This window comes from Asterias amurensis, chromosome 11 (assembly GCF_032118995.1).
Source record: "Asterias amurensis chromosome 11, ASM3211899v1".
Classification (NCBI taxonomy): Eukaryota; Metazoa; Echinodermata; class Asteroidea; order Forcipulatida; family Asteriidae; genus Asterias; species Asterias amurensis.
Window position 1 is genome coordinate 1,305,327 of NC_092658.1, and position 22,530 is coordinate 1,327,856.

Here is a 22,530-nt window from a genome sequence, read left to right on the forward strand (position 1 = left end):
TCAACTCGGCAGGTACCATCTTGCAAACGGGGGTGTTCTGCTCTCTCTGCGCCGGGGTTTATTTTAATGAGAACATGGGGCTCTGGCCGTAACCGACCAATCGGGGAGCTTGTTTAGACGGCTTTTGATGGACAAGTGGTCCGTTGATCATCAAAGTGTTTCTCTCTCCCAGCTACACACACGGACTCTGCAAAAACCGCATACCCGGTTGCAGCGACATCACAACGTATAGAAATACAGGAGTGGTGGAGTAAACACTCCCGTTTTTTCTTACGTTTTTTTGACCGTCGACAAAAAAATATATATACCCTGGATTTTTATATCATTTTCAAGCTGATTTTAAAAACGGATTTGTTACGAGACGACTGTTAGTTGTTCGGCACAGGTGATTTGTGTGGACGTTCTACACTCGGGAAGGGCCCAAATTGGTAAGTACACATTTAAAAATTATATTTAGTTTTGAAACCGACAATTTGAAATCTGGGAAATTGAGTCTTTGGAAGGAATCCCTTTGGAATGCTTCAAAATGTTAACGGCATGGATGTGTGAACGCATCGGAATCGAGTGTTTTGATTTGAGTTTGGATTTTTGTTAGGACGGCAATCTTTCTCCAACCGACGGTTCGCCAAGAGTTTGCCTACCGACCGAAGACAGCGTATCGCCCCGCCCGTCGACGTCGCCTCACAACAGCCCGACTACCGAGCAGTATTCGTTAACCTCTCCGTAACAACAGTACAGTGATGTGCATTTCAAAACAACAACGCGGTGGAGTTATGTTTGGACGGGCTCAGACTTCAAGTTTGCTGTCATCTAAACTCATGAAGTTCATAACAAAACCGTTGTCGGTTGAATCCACATATATACGGAACACTGCATCCCTGGAACAATCCGATTGCTGTTTAAAAAATAGGACAATGTTTCAGTCCCGTGTATGTGTGTACATGTTTTGTAAGTTTGGTTGTTGCCAGCATTCAATGAGGAAAACACAACACAACTTCCCAGAGCCCGGCCCTGTGACTCACCATTCATCTTCGTGGTTAAATTTAGTGACCAGTGAATTGTAAGGACTCTTTTACCGAAGCCCTGGATTGGGCTGACCACAAGTTCCGAGAATAAACACGGAGGGTTTTCACCAGCACCGGGACACTCCGTGGAACCCTATACCGTGTGATGAGTGTATTTGCCCGGCCGCTGAATGGTACGGCACGTAGCAGATACGCCATGGGTCGACCTTGGGTTGTGCACGGTGTTGTGTGTGTATGGAATGCAATGCACCGACCCGTAACTTCACCACTAGAGCTCCCCTCCGTAACTATTGCGTGCACCTCGCTCGACGGCAGTCATGATGATCATAATCTTTTTAAATATCTCGGCATTTTGCCAGTGGATTTTACCCTCAGTGAACCGTCTACAAGTTCTCTACAGGTAATCTGATTCTACCAGTTGGAATTTTACTATGAGAAATTCATAAAATAATGTGCGTGTGTGTTGATTGTACACGACTAGCTCGTGATAACACTCCAACGAGAGTGACCGTGAGCTGTATGCCCGAGTGCGCCGTGTCTGTGGCGGTTTGCACGGCCCGGCTAACGTCAGGGCGCCACGGTCAGCGTTCCTTCGTTGATGTCGACAATTTCTCTACACTTATCAAATCCGCACCGCGTTTGAGGGCATTTTTGCCGTGTTTCTGAATGATTTGTGGCACCGTGAGACACACCAAATTCACCGAAAGAATTCGAGCAACATTGGAAAAGTATTGTCATTCGAGTGAGACACACGGTTAAGGTGAGATTTGAGAGCAAAATGGACTAAACGTTTACTTAATTCAATTCGATTTCGCCTCACTACGAGACGAAAATGGCCAGTGGCTTGCGTTGTTGTTCAGTGCATTGTACGTGTACATTTAGTTTCGAGTACGAATAACAAACATGACGTCCTTCGAAACACTCATTGTGAAGTCTGAGTACGATTGTTTACTACACATTGATATGTGTTACTTCTTCAAAGATGAAACAAATATCTGTTTGACACAATCCCTGAATTAAATAATCCACGTTTAGCTAAAATCATAACGATTAAATATTCAAAAAATTGAAGCCGTTTGCCATCGTGCCTTGTTGTTTGTGTAGAGATGTGGTAATTTTATGAATACCTCGTACTGTGTTGTGCGTGTGTACTTAATTCTATAGTAATGAGAAAAAGAGTCCGTAATTATTTAGCGTCGAAAATTCTAGACTTCTGTGTGTAGTGTTTTTACTAGGTTAATTGCAATGATGTTGTTGTTTTGATGTTTTATAATTGTAACTGCGTGGTGGTTGGTGAATTCGGAGAACATGGCTATTTTCTCATCATTCTGTAGTGTTAGAGTGATTTTTTTTAAACATTTTTTCTCTCAAAACTACGTCCAGCATTCATTATTAAAATGATGACGATTATAAAACATCTAGATCTTGCTAGCGCGTGTACACGTCACCCAAAGGAAAAATAGGGTGATATGCCAACAGAAAGTAATAATGACAAATGGTGCTTTATACATTCTATTGATTTTACTATTTACATCATTCCATCTATTCAATGCGCATTCACATCCTCATGAAAACAAAACATTATTCTACACACGTTTATTGAACCATAATATGAACGGTTGCCTAAATATGGGAGTCAGTAATATTTATAGGCTATTTATATATTATTTTTTGACCACGCATGAAGTACAGTGCCCAACATGCGTTTGAGCTCAATGGTTATCCTGTGGTGTGTATATTAAAAACGCCTTTTTATTATAAAAAGCCAAAGCCTTTTCTTTGTGTCTCGTTTGAGTACACATAATACCTGTTGTTTTTCTTCATAGTTCATGGACGACACAGGTTGTTGTCCCCAAGAAAAAATAAATAAATTGAGAACATGGAACACAAACAAAATCAGATTCTTAAGAAGGAAAAACTACACAAGTATTGCATACAGTTGGATATTAAGACATTTGTAAATTTAAACAAAGCAAAGCAAGATCAATGCAACTGTTTGTTTAATTTCCACTAAACACAATTTATATGTACAGATTTAGCTCAGAAAACAATGTAATGTTCAGTAAAACTGTGTTTTTGTTCGCCACAAAGGTGTAAATAACTAAAATTGTTTCTCACCATTTTTATGTAACAACCCACAAGGAAGGATGCACTATTATTCTGAGAAAACGTGAATTTTTTTTATATATTTTTTTTACGTCATGTTTTAAAATGGGGGTTAACTCCGATCAGCGCCCAGCACTGCTTTCCATAAAGGCCCTCAGTATACAAAAAAAAAAACTGCTGTAAAACATTAAAACATTATAGCACCCTATTATTTGGTAAAAAGTGAAATATCTCATTGTCTCCTGCTTTAATAGCAAATCTGTACACACAATTGTAGTTTAAAAGACACACATAATTAAAATAGCAATCAAAAGGAAGCAGGATAATATGTTGAAAAAAATGTGGCTGTCCAGTGTTACGGTTTGAATCTTCACTAAAATAAATATATTTTACTCCTGTACCCGTTGCGAATAGGAAAGTGCCACTGGTTGACCGAGGCTATGGTGGGAGACTTGTTTATGCGTATGTAGTCTAATTTAATTGCCAGTGTAATTGTGATTGAAGTAGACGCCTATGTACTGTGTTAGTTACCATGAATGTAGGAGTTACCAAACAGCAAAACAGCACCTTGGTTAGAGAGCTTCATAGAAAGAAAAAAGTGTTTGACATTTTGTGACTCCGTGAAACTCATTAGCTTCTGTATGCCAGACGCGACACTGTTTCTGTGGTGGTGTCTTTTAAAAAAAAAATGTTTTATTTCCATATTTGGGTATGACCAAAAGTGTCATAAATATGACACATAAATTATTTTCCTTATTTGGTATAACAGTGTTCTAGTTAATGCTTTGTAAAGTGTTATTAATTGTCGAACTTAAAATATGCCAGACACAACAGACCTGTTTCTGTGTTTGTGTCTAAAAAAAAAAATTATTCCGATGTTTGAGGGTTACCCAAAAAGTAATAAATGTGACTCATAAATTCTTATCCTTATTTGATGTTCATAAAAATGTTACAGTTAATGCTTTGTAAATATATTCTTAATTGCCGAGATTAAATATTCTTAATTGCCGAGATCTCAGCAACAACGCACCTTAATTAGATAACTTATCTTTTATGTATGGTCTTAGGTGTATTTATCACAAATCTAGAAGTAATTTAAATCTTAGGTATAAATAACTCACACACAAAATATGTCAGTGCACGGAGCCTAACTCCATGGTCAGTGATACTTGTTGTAAAACCAGTAGACAAATCATAGATTAACGTTCTAAAGGTTCATTTACTGATACAGTAGGTGGGTTTGGTTCTCTGACACACTGTTCTTGGTGAACCGAAGTGGCGAACGTTGTCGTAAAAGAAATCCCTTTTTTATAAGCGCCTAGTAACACACTGTACGGTAAGAAACTTGTTTTCTGTAGTACAGTATATTATTGCCATCCTAAAAAAACTGTCATGATTTTTTGTTATAAGGAGTCACTTTTTAGAACCGAATTATAAGAGAAAAAGCCCCATTGAAAATCTTCATGACAGAGGCAATTCTCCCATTGAAAAGCATTAGCGCAGTGGCAATTTTGATGTAGAGAAAAAACATTACGTACGCTAAACCGTTTATGAAAATAATATTGTTGTTTTGTTGGGTTGCGTTTTGTTGCGTGCACAAAAACGGGGAGCTTTACTACCCGAGTTTGCGTTGGTCCACTCCGGTACCGAACACAACCTGTGTTTATTTAACGGAATGCTGACCCAGTGCGTAACGATGATTAACGGTGCCCTGAGTTTTAATGTCTCTGCGTATGCATGTAATTCTCGTCTGTAAATAACCCAGCCGAGAACTTTTTCAAAAAACTTCAAGTCTTGTGATGTGCTGGAGGAGTTTAAAGTCTCAAACAGTACACCTGTCTCCCACACACAGCAACCTTGAAGGGTTTTTTACGCACTAACATAGCTTTATCTAACCACAGGCGTTTTGCCCTCGCCTAGCTGCAGACTTTATTTTATCTCCCATATAGTACACACACCTTTCGTGGCAGTTGACATTTTCAAGGTAAAACAGACCTCGTCTGATGCTGACTTCATTTCAATAAAATCCCACTGCAGAGCGGAATAACAAATAAAAGGGGATGTCATCAGACTGGATGTCATACAGAAAAGCTACAATTTTTGGAGAGATGTAATTTTCAACAAGCAGTTATCATTTCAATACATTCAACTGCTGAGCGGAGTAATTTGTTATCTGGTGAATATAAGTAAAAGGGTATCATACAGAAAAGTTACTTTATGAAATTTCTATTAAAGGGTTTGGGTATAATGCATTTGAAACACAATGTCCACAGATTTACATTAAACTTACACAGTTTGAAGATAATGATTGATTGTAAAAAGCTTCCCTTAAAAATATGACTTGCTGAGGTGCTGTCGTTTTTGAGAAATTAGTATTTTTTGACTCACCTCAGGAGACGAACTTTATTTTAGCTTGGACAACCATGGAGGTATTTCTAGCAATGTATTTTACCAGTTATGTTTTCATTTTTTATTACGTTCCCCCACAATATAATTAACAGCAAACCCCCTATGTGGGAAAAGTTTAGTACGTTGCCTGTATTGTAGTACATTGTTTGGTGGAAAGAAATGTTTCCACTTTTGATTTCGTTCCTCCATTTGGCCCCTTTACGTTTTAATTTGATGCTGGCATACGGTTGCATACAACACTGCTAAACATTGTAATCCCTAACAAAGATTATGCACGTTTATTTCTATACAAGGCTTATACACTCCTCCCACACACGCAGTATTACAGGGCCTACCTAATATAAAAATGTATAAATGCGTGTAGAGTTCTTGAGCCTCTGCTTTTCCTACAATGATGCAGCATGTATTTTTATGTCATGAGATTTTACTGATGATTCCTGACATGTGAACGGAGAATTCGTGTTACAAATGTGGTTTTCATGTAAATTCGCCAGCTTGTTTTTTTTGCCGTTTAATTTACTGCTGTGCAGCCCACGTTCGTTGTATTGTGTGGGCTTACATTACTGCACCACTGTGCATGTCGTGCGCATAACATTTTTAATATACAAGTTCAGACGTGAAATATTACATGAAGAGGTTTAATAAGCTTGGTTTGTTACACTGCTGTCAGTGCACTTTATGTTTAAAGAGAAGAAACTGCATACAAAACAGTCTACCAAAAAGGGAACTATCTAGAGAGAAAAGGTGATCGATTTTTACCTGGTAAAGATAAGGTCTTTGAATTTCCAAATGACGTGACCAGCAACGTGCAGTAAACCTGTCTCTGTGCGTACAAATCAATCATATACCCTTCTAGTGCCCATTCATACATGTTTTTGTACACATATTTGTTTGTGGTACACACTATTTATAGATATTTATTAGAATTACCAATTCATACTAATACCATACAATTATTGCTTTCAAACCTTCCTGTGAAGAATAAACTTCCATGTTGTAATGTGAAACATAGTTAATGAATGGCCTGGAGTTTCGACCCTAGCAGAGTCGTCTCGGAAGGGGATGTGGTTCAGAAAAACAAGCCAGACGCTTGGGTTTCAAGTTTTGTTTATTCTCCTTTAAAAAAAAAGCAAATCAACACACCATTCCAGCCCAAAATCAAAGCATTGATTGTATAGCCGATGATGGAACAATATATATTTTCGAAGAACTGTTGGGGGAAGTAGCGACCAAACTTAAGGAACTAAAACTGATAGGGATAAATAACAGCGTTATTTGTTTCCCATAACTCGGGAAAGTGCTGAGTACACAGTGCTTACACATATCGACGTAAAGGTCAAACCAAATATTATTCTTAATCACAGACGCAAATGTTAAGCTTGTTTGTAATATTTCTCATTTTTTTGCAAACAAGAAATCGATGGTCTTGATGTAATTTTTCCCCATGTGGTTTTTGAAGCATACAGTGGTTAGAAACTGAAGTGTACCTGATAGTGATCACTGATATAGCCAAAAGGAACATTTGAAAGGATTTGGGTATTCTTTGTAACACAAAACACAGTACACCGTTTGAAGATAATGACAGTAGAAAGCGTACCTTAAAATATTACTTGCTGAGGTGCTGTAGTTTTTGAGAAATGAGGAAAACAATGTTATGAAAAACGTTTTTACATGCTAAAATAATAAAAACAATTCTGGTAAACGTTGATCAATTGGACATTCATCGTTTGTTACTACAGTCAACGGAAGATATGTCTACTTCATAGCTTTTTTTTTTAATTAACAGGAATCAAATTCATAACAAAACTATCAAGTGTGAACATTATTTAAGAAATCATTTAATATAAAAATGTATGTAATTGTTCTTGTAAACAACATTGATTTTTTAAACAAGCTGTGGCCAACGACCGTACGCAAAACAATTACTAAAGTTGTGGGGGGGGGGCGGAAAAACTGTGTGCATATGATTAACGTATTATTTACCGAAGCCCTCGTTTAAATATTTTATATATCGTCACTTAACTATTTCTGGATATTTATTCAAGATACCACCCACCATTTATTTGTTTATTTCATCCCAAAAGGATGAGCAAAAATTTCGACGGTAAAACTTGCCAATCCAGCGTTTCGATCGCGAAGTAGTCTCTGGACGGATAACAAAAACCCGAACTGTGCCGTAATTTGATACGACCTGACGGCCGCTGTGTTTGGACGTACACGCTCAGAAGGCTTGTGTTATGTGTAGTGTATACGTACATGTACGATCATGGCACAAACTGTATACGTTATGTGTATCGGGGCCCTTCCATAGTGATGTGTGCAGTAGCTTATGGTCGCTGTGGCGTAGTGTTCATATTATGGGGAATCAATGGTCAATTCTATGTTAGGCCATTAGTACAGACTGCAGACTATAAACTGGTACTATTTATGTAACCACATTGTCATCTTTATCATTATCTAAGCCAATAAAATTTCCAATCCGTACATGGAAATAATCTTTGACAGATTAAGATTAAGCCAATGTCATAACTGACTTTGTCATGTAACCATAGACCATACACTTTGTATTTTAACTGAAAGCGAACGAGGTGTATTTTTCAACTAAAAGTCTTAGCTGTTCGATCTCGCAAACTGCATGTGCTAAATCTTGCAAGTATCCACACGATTGTTCCATATCCACTCTGCTATTACGCTTTTCACATGTTTTCATTTTAACTAAAGGCGAACGAGTTTTTTTTTCTCTACACAAAGACTTCACTGTTAACTCTCGCACATTGTTGGTGCTAAATCTGGTCCAAAAATATCCAGCGCTATTTTTGGTTCCATAGTCACTCTACACCCTTTTTCATATTGAAATCTGCACCACTTTAGCTATTCTTAATTACCAAGCTGTGAGTCTATGCGAGTATGCCCGTCTCATTAAAGGCAGTGGACACTATTAATAATTAGTAGCGTAAAACCTTACTTGGTAACAAGTAATGGGGATCAGTGTTGATAGTAGGAAAGATTGTGAGAAACGGCTCCCACTGAAGTAACGTTGGTTTCGAGAAAGAAGTAATTTCCAACGCACTTGATTTAGAGACATCGGATTTAGAATTTGAGGTCTCGAAATCAAGCATCTGAAAGCACACAACTTCGTGTGACAAGGGTGTTTTTTTCTTTCATTATTATCTCTCAACTTTGACGACCGATTTAGCTCAAAATTTCACAGGTTTGTTATTTTATGCATATGTTGAGATACATCTACTGTGAAGACTAGTCTTTGACAATTACCAATAGCGTCCAGTGTCTTTAAACAACCATTGCAATTACATCCACGACCGAGAGCGTGTGGTATCGACTAAAGAAGTATATAATTATATTTATTAGCGTCAAACATTGGGAAAACTCTTAACCAAACCACGCAGAGCATTGTACGCGGGTTAATTTCATTTTTGAGAATTTTATTGTACATGAGAAAAAGATTCATCTGATAAAAACTGTATCTTTAGTGTGATAAAGAAGGTACGCAAAAACTGAGACTCTGTGTAGCTGTAATGTGAACGAACGAAGCTGATGTCGGTGTTTTTCTCTTGCTTGCTTCGCTCTTCTGGTTTGAAGTCTACTACCGTGGGAATTGCCGTTTGAATATCAAGCTTCTTAAACTTTTGAGATTTGAGGAAGAGCTGTTGATTGAAATTTCTACAGCAATTGGAGTATTGTGTACTGTATATAGCTCATAGAGGGAAAAATAGACACCACAAAAAATACAATGTGGTCATGGATATGCAAAAGAGTGAAAGACACTCGTTTTGTCCGACCGCCAAACCACTCTTGCAAAGAGCCATATGGTAGACCACTCTTTTTAGAGTGAAAAACGGGCACTAACTCGATTTAGAGTGAAGTTCATTTCAACTTCACTCAAAACGAGTGACTTGGATTGACTTTCACTCTCACAAGAGCGAAACTTTTACCACTCGGACAAGAGAGTGAAATGTTCACTCTTTTACAATACATTAAAGGCAGTGGACACTATTGGTATTACTCAAAATAATTTTTAGCATAAAACCTTACTTGGTAACGAGTAATGGGGAGAGGTTGATAAAGTATTAAAAACATTTTTAGGAACGTCTCCCTCTGAAGTGACGTAGTTTTCAAGAAAGAAGTAATTTTCCACGTATTTGATTTCGAGACCTCAGAATTAGAGGTCTCGATATCACGCATTTGAAAGCACACAACTTCACGTGACAAGGGTGTTTTTTCTTCCATTATTATCTCGCAACTTCGACGACCAATTGAGTTCAATTTTTCACAGGTTTGTTGTTTTATGCATATGTTGATATACACCGAGTGAGAAGACTGGTCTTTGACAGTTGCCAGAGGTGTCCAGTGTCTTTAGCGGAGATACCACAACGCCATCATGAACATTTTTGTCGGTAATTCAGAGTAATGCTATACACATCGGTTCGGCTAAGTACCTACGGTTGTGTTTTGTTGGGTTAAATTTTGATACTGTTCAAGGTGGAGAAAAAAACTGTAAAAATACTACAAATAGACTGAGATATGACTGTACTGTGATGGTACGGTCTTTGAAATGCCCATTTAGAAGCTGGCATATTTGACATACCGATTTATATTGCGTATTGAGTTGCGTGGCTTCATACAGTCACCCAGTTTTACTGCGGACTGAATTGAAATGGTTGCGGACTACGTTCGTATACGTTGGCCAATGGTGTCGCAGTGTCACTAGACGTACCAGGTTTTTTTTTGTAAAGGTTTTCTTAATCTAATTGTTGAAGTGTCACATTTTGATGTGTCGGTGTGTTACCGTGTGAATTGTTCTCGTTAATGTATAATGCCATAACGTTACGATGAACATTAAAGGCACCGGACACTACTATTGGTAATTATTCAAAATTGTAGCATCAAAACTTACTTGGTAACGAGCAATGGAGAGCTGTTGGTAGTAAAACATTGTGAGAAACAGCTCCCTCTGAAGTAGCGTAGTTTTTGAGAAAATGGTAGGAATCTGAAGGCACACGCATTTATGCAACGAAGGTGTTTTTCCTTCATTATTCACTTGCAACTTTGATGATCAGTTGAGCCCAAATGTTCATAGGTTTTTTATTTTATGTATATGTTGGGATACGCCAAGTTAGTGTGAATAATGGTTTTTGACAAACACCTAACGTGTCACGTGTCCAGTGCCTTAAAGGGCAAGTGATCGATGTAACAACAAGTATTGCGTATACTTGGATAGGTGATCGTTTCGTTTTTTGTTTTTTTTGTTTTGGTTCATGATCCTATAAAAAGATCCAGCCTTGTGGTGTCGTAAATAGTAATTTTCATACTACCATTTTGAAGGGATCAGACTATTTTCCCTCCGGGCCTCGGTTCGGTAACAGTAATTGTATTGGATGGGAAAACAACATGGCTGCAATATTGAAATGGTCAAAGACAACAATACTGATCAAAACATTATTTTACTTCAAATGTGTAGAATTCAAAATTTCAATGTACATGTACGCATATTGATCTGTCATTCACTGCTGAAGTGTGTGTGTGGGGGGGGGGGGGGGTATACGTCACATACAAATGCTAGCTTCAACATGACAGAGGCGTTATGCCCAGTATTATACAAATTGCATACGTTATTGCTTTCTGTTCAGGGCAGGTCATAGACTTTGCACTGTGAAGTTGATAAAAACTTAAACCTGACGATAATAAATGTTGACTATAGACTGTTGAGTGTAGGCCCAGCCTATTATTAATCCAAGACCGAGGCCTGGATATAGGAATCGCGGGCCCCCTCATACAAAAGACAGAGTCAATAACGTAAATCCATTTGTGGGTGGTTTCGGGAGCTAAAATATTCTTTTACGATTTTCAAACAAAAGGCTGTGGTTTTCAATTTCGTTTTTTTTTTTGCACAGGGAAGCTTTATTGTCTCTTATGGATTGTAATGTGTTGAGGATATGATAGCTTAACGGCAGTGGACACTATTGGTAATTACTCAAAATAATTATTAGCATAAAGACTTACTTGGTGACGAGGTATGGGGAGAGGTTGATAGTATAAAACATTGTGAGAAACGGCTCCCTCTGACGTGACGTAGTTTTCGAAAAAGAAGTAATTTTCCACTAATTTGATTTCGAGACCTCAGATTTAGAATTTGAGGTCCTGAAATCAACCATCTAAACGCGCACAACTTTGTGTGACAAGGTTGTTTTTTCCTTCATTATTATCTCGCAACTCTGGCGACTAGTTCACCTAAAATTTCAACTGGTTCGTTATGTTACGCATATATGTTAAGATACACCAAGTGAGAAGACTGGTCTTTGACAATTACCAATAGTGTCCAGTGTCTTTAATGCATGGTATAGAGACAGCCCTGTCACTGTATGAATGGAGGGAAATAGATAAGCTTTCTTTTTCAACATTCGTGTTGTAAGCACATATCGATGTTGGCCGTGTGAACTGCATTCATGTGCCATAAGACAATCAGTGTGCTTATTTGAAAACATGAACTCGAGGGAGTGGTACATTTTAAAGGGAAACTGTAATGTTCTTGGCCGGGTGTATTTTCACAATTACTTATTTTGACAATTCGTTTATAAAGCTTGTGAAACAACATTTGGTAAGTTTGGAAATACTATATCGTTCACACTTTGTGCAAGCCAGCATACATTGAAATAACAAACCTGTGAGCTTTTAAATTTCAATTGGTCATGACAGTCACGAGAAACTACGCTCACATGTTTTCAAGAATCGGGTTTCCTTCGGACGTAGGCCTACGAGATCCTTTTGTTTTACCAATACTCATTTTATAAAAGCTGTAGCAATTCAAACATTACACTTGAATTGAAAATTCACACTATTTTCATCTTTGTACTTTTAATGCCTGTATGTGTAAAACAGTGAGAATGTATACTTTTGTAAATCTAAATGTGATGTTGTACACACCCATTTTCGAAAAGCATTATATACCGCCTTTGTTAACCGGCTCAACAAAATATAATAGCCCGTAGTTTTATAATATTCCTATCATTACCATTGTAAATATTCGCATTCAAAATGAAAGGATTAACAGTAACACGCCAAGCCAGACACCTGTGTTTCTGATGAGATATGCATTACTTGATTGTAATGCATGAAAACCGCGTTGCCGTCGCAGGCTAGCACCGCGCTCCGGGTGTCGGGTTCAACCGGGTGAACGCGTCAAATCGCCCCACCAGGCCAGCTTGAGTTTCGTGGGTATGGCCAGTAGTGGTATACCTTGTGGCTCGCATACCAATACAATACCTATATTAAATAGGGGAACCACATCACATGCCGGCTGCTTCAGGGTGGAACCTGGTGAATTCTGCGGGTATGAAACTTCGGTGTGATCCACACACACAACTGGTCAGTGTTCGTTGCCGGTAGGTACGTTATTTGATAGCGTTACCTTTCGCATACTCAACCTTTTCTTGTTTGTTTTTTTAAACGTAGGGAAAGAATTAAGTTAACAGAATGCTGTACTTAGTTTACTTCGCATGATAAATTACACTAGAGCATAATTTTGTGGATTTCATGGGATATTATTTCATGATCAGTTACTGATGTTTAACGATAAATGAACAGCCATTTGGACGTGAAATAAAGTGAAATGCGGAAAGACCTAAACATTTATTTACTCCCCTCGAAAAAAAAAAAAAACATAAAAAACCCCGGTGATTTATTCCGGTTACTTTCAGCTGCGACTTGCATATTTCTCAAATTCCATGTCACTTGTAGGACAAAAATTAATATAATCGAATACCATTTCTATTTGAATTCATCTTGGAGTGAGATTCCAGAAGATCCTACGCAGATTGCTGCACGCTATAGTCAAAACAACACTAGAGTCATATTATGCTACATGATTATGGTGTAAGTTAGTCAAAATCATGTCTCATATGACTAATAAGTGTTGTTTTGACTAATATATTTTTAGAGTGTTCTGATAAACGTTGACACTAGTAGGTTTTTTTAGTTTTGCTGGTACACAGAGTATGCAAGTCTCGCGCGTTTTCGAATACTGTGTTCATCCAATTGCAACTGTCGTATTGCTTTTCAATGAGGAATTTGTTTTCTCTAAACTGATTAAAAAAAAAGGGAATCCTTAAAAGACAACCAAGAACATTTCATAGGATGCCAATTCTAATGTGCAGACAGAACTAAAATTGAGAACCAGGCAGGCTAAAATTTGAGAATAATTATCTCCTTCACTTTCCTTGGACTCGACCGAGCTTCAGCATGCACACCAGCTGGGGTCACTAGCAGACGATCCTGCATGTGTTGTGGATCGAGTTATTATTTAAGCCGGATGGGTGTTAGTGTGTCCGTTAATACAGTACGGTGTGTTCGCGCTCTTTCGAAAAATTGACAGTTCTTTTGACGTCTCGTTGTGTCGATGATTGACATGTGAGACATATTACAGTTTGGCAACTTTCAAAGTTCTCTGAATAAATTTATCACATTATTAGAGGACGCATGATCTCAAAATTTGCTTATTAAAAGCGAAGAGGAAGAGAGATCTCTGTTTGGTTGCTAGAACAGAAACATGGAAAATCCTCCCATAGTTCGATACGCTCAGAGCAAGCGTGCACAGAGCATTTTTTTCTGTAGTTAGGAAATGCCATCCTCAAAATATTCTTGCATTTTTTTATAAGGATTTGGGTACTTGTAACACAAAGAGATTTACATTAAACTTACTCAGTTTGAAGAAAATGATGGGAGAAAAGCTTCCCTTAAAATATGACTTGCTGAGCTGCTGTAGTTTTTGAGCAATGAGTAAAACAATGTCACGAACATACGTTTTACAATGCTAAATAATTTTCGTGACTTGTTTTTTTTCCTTTCTCATAAAGATCTTTATAACAGTGGCAATTTTGGTGTACAAACAAAAATCACAACGGACCAATCTTTTTCTTAATTTTTTAATTTTTTATTCTTCTCTTTTTCTTCTCTAGTTTTCCCCCTGATGATTGTGTCCTCTGCAAAGGAGTTAATAATATACGGGGGGGGGGGGGGGGGGGACGACAATGGCGAGTGCACACATATGTGACACACAGTGCAATCGAGATGATTGCCACGACAGATAGGTCATAAGTGCACGGCCGCTAGCCCGCCGGCCATTGCGGCGAATGAGCTGTCGCGAAGCTACTACTGCTGTCGCGAAAATCGGACTTTATTAATCTGTGAATATATTTTTTTTTTTTTTGAAAGCCCTAAAGTGTTGTAGAAGATGGCAAAAATCTGTTCGGCAAGATCAATGCTGCGATTACTACAAACGGGCATGGTTTACGAGCTGGTTTTGTCTGGGTGTTATTTTTACGGGGGGGGGTGTTTCGAAAGAAGGTCTTGACATTGGAGTTTGTTGTCCAGAATTTCTACCTTTAATCGAGATTGGTATGACATTATTCTGCATTGATTTTCGTTGATCAAGGTCACGATGGAAGCAGAACAATCATTTGTGTTCGATATGCATCACAACAGAACGGTTAAAGACACTGGCCACTATTGGTAATTGTCAAAGACTAGTCTTAACAGTTGGTGTATCTCAACATTGCTTAAAATAACAAACCTGTGAAAATTTGAGCTCAATCGGTCGTCGAAGTTGCGAGATATTAATGAAAGAAAAAACACCCTTGTCGCACCATGGTCACACGAATTAACTTGTGTGCTTTCAGATGCTTGATTTCGAGACCTCAATTCTAAATCTGAGGTCTCGAAATCAAATTCGTGGAAAATTACTTCTTTCTCGAAAACTACGTCACTTCAGAGGGAACTGTTTCTCACAACGTTGTATACTCTCAACTTTTCCCATTACTCGTAATCACGAAAGGTTTTATGATAATAACTTTTTTTAGTAATTACCAATAGTGTCCACTGCCTTTAAATAGACAAGGCATAATATACACAGAATGCGTTATTAGTATAGCATCATTCTGGTTATGGAAACAGGCCTGCACATTCCGAAGGGCGCCAAGGCATTTTCTCCTTGGTAAAGGGCACCCTACGAGGAACCTGTACATTTCTACTTGAGCATTTTAAGGGCACAAGTGACCAGTGCAATCGCCTCCGTTACCTCCGTGACGTATCATGCTATGGGCACCATGGGAGCATACGAATTTCCGAGCGTACTAAGGGCCTCTTCCAAACCTCGGCTTTGGGTATCCAGCTCTATCGTCAATTAAGAAGCAGTGTACAATTTGCACAATGTTTCCACATAGCGAACGAAGCCTGGAGCCGGAGCTGGAACCTAAAGCCGATATTTCGAAAATTTCCGGAGTGTATCTGTCCTTCTGTCATAGTGCTACGGGTTGCTTGTCATTTGTTAGTCCAGCAAGGACATTATGCAGATTGTGAACTAATTAAATTCATATATACAATCTTGTTCATTGTTTGTGCTTTCCTATCTAGACAAATACAAAACATGAATGTGGCTCCAAAAAAACGTACCATGTCCTTAAGGATCACATAATTTTCCCTTACGCGTACAAAAGTAAACAAACTCACAGAGACGTCCCAGCGCGACACACAAATAAACGGAAACACAGCCGTATTGTAAACAAACAATCCAAAATATTTACATTATCGACTGGAATAAAAAAAATATATTATTCCACTCTGCTGTTCATGACAATTCTAGAAAGGGGAAGTTTAATTGATCATTTTAAAGTCGTAGAAACAATTTGGTCAGACGAGAACACATAGAGGTTTTATACATTAATGTGTGTCAAGGGAACGATCATACGTGAGAAAGTGTTCATGATGTGTACAAATGTTGAGCAGCACTTGGCTCTAGATAGTGTTTTTCCTTCATCTACATAATGTATGAATAAATACAGGCCCTCTGGCGTTATAAGCAATAGCGGTTTACACAGTGTTATTAACATAATTTAGATTCTACAGCGATATTAATGGTCGATCAGTTCTTCATGCAAAGCAAGCAAGCTTCGGCCATCTGTGTTCTTTCTGTTTCAAATTCAAATCGTTTCACCGTAATGAGGCTTGAAAATACTGGCCTCGTTTCTGTTTATGATAAACAAAGTACCGGTGGTGACACACTTTTATTTGAATATTTCGCTGTGTGTGATGTGGCTGTACGAGACAGCCTGCATACAGTGTGGGTTTTATATATGGCCAAATTTTATCTGTTTTTTTTCTACGCGTTGAAATGAAAGCAGTCAAACCGAGGTTGGAGGGACATGATAGTCTGGCCCCCGTTGTGATGTAGTGAGGAGCATGCATTGATAAACACACATGGATCATTGCCGTTATAGCCATTCCTCAAGAGCTAATACCCTCTATAGCATTGAGGCAGAAGTCATTATGTTATGTGACGATACTTTGCAACATTGCACAATCAGCGAGATGACATAGACTGATTCGTTTTGAAGATAGCAATAAACACTAAAAGTTACTACCATTAAGAAAACGACACATGGCAATTGTAATTCTTCGAAGTCCAGAAACAAAAGTTGAAAACATGCTTGAATAGCATGGGTTCTATACATGGACAATAACGCAAAAGTCCTCTGGTGGAACGACAATGTCTATAACTCATCGAGCGTGAGGCTGTTCGTGTATTTCTGGCTGTCAGTCAATTCCAATCAATTGTACTTTATTCCTAAATCCATCCGCTACAAGAGGATATAACCACGAACAGAATGGCAGACAATACATGCAATGGAACATTGATACAACGTAAAATGTGATTGCATGACGCGGAACAGTTAAGCTGGAAAAGGGGGAAAAAAGGACTCATGCAGAGAGCAAAACTTGTCAAGAGTTATAATAATAATCTCCTCGCCCACACCACATGCACACACATGAACTCAAATTTTGAGCCCCATAATTATTATAATCGAAATGGAAGTGGGAAATATTTCGAACTTGAAATTTGAGTAAATCTGCGTCAATCAAAATGGAATTCGAAGAGAATTAGAGATCATAATGAAAGTGAAAAGATAGAAAGTTGTAGTTTTAGTCAGGTTACACATTCAAAACAGGCGGGAGAATTGTGAACTTAAATTTGTTACACAATCTGGCCATGGCCGGTGGAACACACGGGAAAATGCGCTCTCAGATAAATGAGTTTCGCATTCGGTACATCATGAAAAATGCAAACACTTTTGTTTGGGTTAGCTTTAAACGTGCAATCTTTCCAACTATAATACCCAAAGTGTCTTTAAAGTATAGACGTCGTCATCGTTGTATTGCAAATCGATTTGGCAACCTTTTTATTTTGTTGATTGTTGTTTAAACACATCGGGGGTGGATTTCACAAAGGTAGTCCTAACTTCCTAACTTAGGACTGGTCCTATCTCTTAGCATTGCCTAGGACTAGTCCTAAGTTAGGACTACCTTTGTGAAATCCACCCCGGGTACTTTCAGTACAACTATAAGGATGGTATAAGAAGTCAGCGTTGCATTGCTTGCCGTGGTCGTTGTATAATGGCCCCAATACTGCTTACAATTTTTCTGCAAAAATAAGCAGGTTACAGTCACGAATCGTACATGTTGAATGCGTTTTGGCTGGTAATCTTTTGCTTGCACGCAATAATTATTTTCAACAGTTTGTTGGCCATGCAGTGTAAAATGCGTTCCTTCAACCAATCACCAGACTGTAGCGTGTTTGTTCCCGTACCGGATACAATTTCTATCGCGTGACCTGGAAATTCCAGAAAATTAAAAATGGTATCCTTGCGTGCTACGGTTCTTATTAATATGTTTTCCCCTGATGCTATTGTAAAGTAATTCTGTTATAAATACTTTGTTGCCAAGTTGGGTTGTGCACATCACCCACACAAGGATAATTAAATAGCCAATATGTACAGATTTGTACATTGTGTACTACTAAAACACATGTGTCATATTGGTAGTTGTCAAAGACCAGTATACACTGGATATCACCCAACATCTACATGAAATAACAAACATGTGACATTGATATTGGATTCACAAAACAAAACAAGAACTTCAAAGTGTTTTACTGCTTCAAGCACTGAGTTTGATCAAGGCTTATTGTTTTACTCATCTTAAAAAAGTATTACATTAAAAAAATAAAATAAAAGGGAAGTTCCCAACCATGACCAACTTATTTCCAGATCCTGTGAACATTTGTATTTGTATTCTAAACCAAATGTTATGCACACCCTTTCGATGAAACACTGCAATGCACAATCACTGTGTTTTTTACATGGTTTGTTATTATTTTTTCAATGAGAAGTTTTCTTGTAGAATAGATCTCTGCTCTAGAAAATCAAATCATAACTTAACTACAGCTACACCTGGTAAAGTAGGCTTAGGTGTTAAGAAAACAAAATTGAATTTGTAAACTGTAAAAATTGTCCTCAATGCGTCCCCAGAAACATTGTCCTTAGTTATTGTCATTGAACACTAGTTGCAAGATCGCCACTTTGAAAGCAACGGAAAAAACAATACAACGTAACCCATGTATTGTACTGTTAATACACGGTTAGCACGCACGCTGGGATGTATACGCAACGCACCTTTCAATTTGACAGAATGCATTATTTTATTGACTACAGAGGAAAGGTTTGAAGTGAATGTACTTTTCCCATTGGATTTTGTTCAGTTTTGCAGACCTGTGCGACTGATATATATGACTGAGGATCAAATAACCATGGTATCAGGTTTTATTCATTGCAATAGAGATGGTCACATGACCACATTTTTAGTCACTGTGACATATGTTTATTGTGCGCATAGCTTGGCATTGTCTCCGCAACAGCAATTGAGGTGCTCATTTTTTAAAACAAAAAATACAGTATTCTTAAATACTGATTGAAACTAAAGACATTAAATTAACAAGTGTGCAGTGCTTATATATTAAGTTCACACCATTTTTCCAGAAAACAATACTGTCTGAAGCACCATCACATGTGTACGAAATTCATGATGAACCTTCAACCGATATGCCTTTCTTTTCACTTGAACTTAGCCGCCAAATTTGTTGGTTTTATGAAGTGTTCAAAAGTCAGGATATACTTTTGGTAAAAGTCAAATACCATTATCCTCACTTGGTGTATCCCAACATTACGCATAATATAATGTAAACTTTGGCTCAACTGGTCTTGGATGTCGCAAAGATAAAACACCCTTGTTTGCGCAGAATTAAGTGCTTTCAGATGCCCATTGTTGTACGCGGGACTTTTATTGTTTAGAAATCTTCTTGTATTTACCAATTAGGGCCTAGGCCTACTGCTTAAGATCGGGCAGGGATTCTTAGGGAACCACCCACAAACAGTGCACACTATATATCCGTGGTGTTGTAGCAAGTAACCTGATTCTGTTCAGGATTAATCTGTCAGTTGCGTTAAGCAGCATTGTACCCCCCCCCCCCCGACCGTGATTTTCTCCCAGCTTTTGAGGAGCGAAACCATTTTGCACTGGAAAGCTCTTACATTATGATTAATGACATTTTAATTGTTGCTCAACCCTATATAGGGAGATTGATGCTGTTACCCCCCCCCCCAACCCGCCGCGGGTGGGTGCTATTTAACTTGGCACTAATAAAAAACCTCGCAATTAATTACAAATTCGTCATCATTAAGAGTTCTATTCAGGTCAGCTTGCCTGTTTTCCTAAAATGCGAACGAACTTTGAAAAGTGCATATCACAGCATGTATGATCGCAGTGAATCGTGAAAATGTGGTTGTAGTATATTACGGGGAACGATTTCATCCAGCACTTTTGCAAAATATTTTGATTGAACAGATATAGTGCACACTGAATGGTAATACTGAGCAGCAAATGATGATTTTTTTAGTAGCAATCGACACATTTTGTAAAGCATTTTGCTCCGCTATACAAGGAAAATCTTTGATTTAGTACACATTGTTAAGCACGCAATTGTTGTGAGAGCAATTATTTTTAATAAAGTTACACAGATCGTTTCGTTTTTATACCTGACAGGTAGAGATCGTTTTTATGCAAAAAAGAATAATAAAAAAATGAGCTTGTTATGAATAAACTCAACGCATTTTGTTTGTGAAGAATTCAGTTGATTTAGTCTTTGTTTGTTTGTCATTATTGTAGGCTTTGTGGTTACGTATTTTGACGACATTTGGTTAGTAGACGCATTGGGTCGGTCATATGGTGCCGAAATTGAAAGGAATACTGCACAAAAATGTGAAGATTGTGACAGGCCGCTTGTTCCGCATTATGAACTGTTGGTGAACTGTTGTTATTTTAAGTCATATGATTCTGTTCTGGGGATTGTGAGATGGAAATAATATGATGTACCGAGGTTGCAATTGCGTTCGTATTTCTGATGGGCATTGCTATGCGGTCTATGCGCGTTTATTAGAGAACGGAACGGACTGTGTAGTGTGGACTGTGTATCGCGCACGATGTGCAGTATGTTGTACGGCTGTGTGACACCAAATTATTTGATAGGATAGTTTGTAGCTAAGAGACAATAGAAAAGGGACCTCTACATGTAGGCCTATGTGCTAAGCAGATAGTCCGTGAAACCAAAGAGAAGTGAAACTGTTACTTGAAACTGCGCTGTGAGCTACACGGCATCACACTCTGTCACCAGTGGTGGTTAGTTTGGGGCGTTGCCAGGGATGCTTTCGAGGATGGTATATAGAGGTGCCATGATACAGTTCTATAGTTTTGGTTTCTGGTTTGAGCCTTTATTGACCTCATTCAGTGACCTCTATATACAATAATGCGGGAATGCCTTCATTCCCACACATTATACAAGTTTGACACGTTGACGTCCGCACTCCGCACCTCCAAAGATATGTCACACAGTGTGAAACCGATATGGGTTTTTTCGCGCCTTTTTTTTATCTCGACATATGATAATTACAGCTGGTGTGAAATTTGGGGCATTTTAAACTTTCCGAAAAAGTTAAGTGATAATTAGACTCAATTTGGGAAACGTGATAAATATTTAACATTATTTCGAGAAAGCAAGGCTACGGTTTGTGTATTATATATCATCAAGGAACAGTTATGAATATATATATTAACTTCAACGGATTTGTTGAGCGCGAAGTGTCATGGTTGCTATAACGCTGAACCTTTATAAAAAACACATTTTTCTCACATCTTAAATTTGAGAGGTGTGAAAAAGAGCGCGCTAGGTTTGCAAATGCGTGGAGGGGCGTTGGGATTCTAAAAGAAACGGACGGGTTTAAAGGGACAACTGCAATCATGCCCAGAGTGGGCCAGGGGTTGTGCATGTATTTATGATTTACGAACTTGCGCCCAATTACTGCGCGGCACCGGGCATTATCTTAGGCCAAAGCTTTAACACAAAATGTAGCTAAGCACCACAAAGTGATGCTTACCAGTTAGAAGGTTAACAGCTGAAAACAGATGTCACGAAGTATACAGTCTCACGGGTGTTAATGCACTTCTTTAAAATCCCCAGGTTTACTCTGTCTCTTTAAGGCCGTTTGATCAATAAATTCTCAAGCTCGTTTATGCATCACCCACATACACTGCACACACCATTATCAATATGGCATATGCATTCCCACATTCGAATAATAAATGGTGATGATGTTAAAGGTAGGATCGTGTATAAAGATTTTTTTTTTCGTAATTCTGATTTATATGAGCAGAATTCTAAAGGAAGATACACTATAAGAATCATCTGTGAAAGTTTTAGCTGGAAATTTACACCGTAGGGTGTTAAAAACGCTGTAGTATCTGCCAAAAATACAACTACATTTGTGTTATTTTACCTCCATGATATTAATTTTGACAACAACTATTGTACATTTTAACACCCTGGTTTTTTTTTGCAGTGTAACTTTAGAATCGGTTTTCATTTTTTCAAACTTGTAACTTGTAAGTGGCGTCCGAAGCTTTTCAGTGTGTGAACAATAAGAAGTAAGCTTTGCATGGTGTGGATAAATAGGGAGAAACTACAAATTAATTGTAAACTTGCGGGCACAACCATGCGTGATTTTTTTTTTTTTTTTTTTGGGGGGGGGGTGTT

General features: G+C 38.1%; 1 protein-coding gene across 5 annotated transcripts in view; it reads left to right on the forward strand.

Moving 5' to 3' along the window:
• The first annotated feature begins 209 nt into the window (after positions 1-209).
• Positions 210-22,530, forward strand: part of LOC139943776 (uncharacterized) — an 89,915-nt gene continuing 67,594 nt past the window's right edge. For 4 of the 5 annotated variants that reach the window (XM_071940567.1, XM_071940569.1, XM_071940570.1 and 1 more), the window contains exon 1: positions 210-428. The gene's annotated coding sequence lies outside the window, so the exon portion shown is untranslated. Of the gene's footprint in view, positions 429-1,196; positions 1,786-22,530 lie in introns of those variants that run through there. The other variant, XM_071940568.1, reaches the window with a different exon arrangement.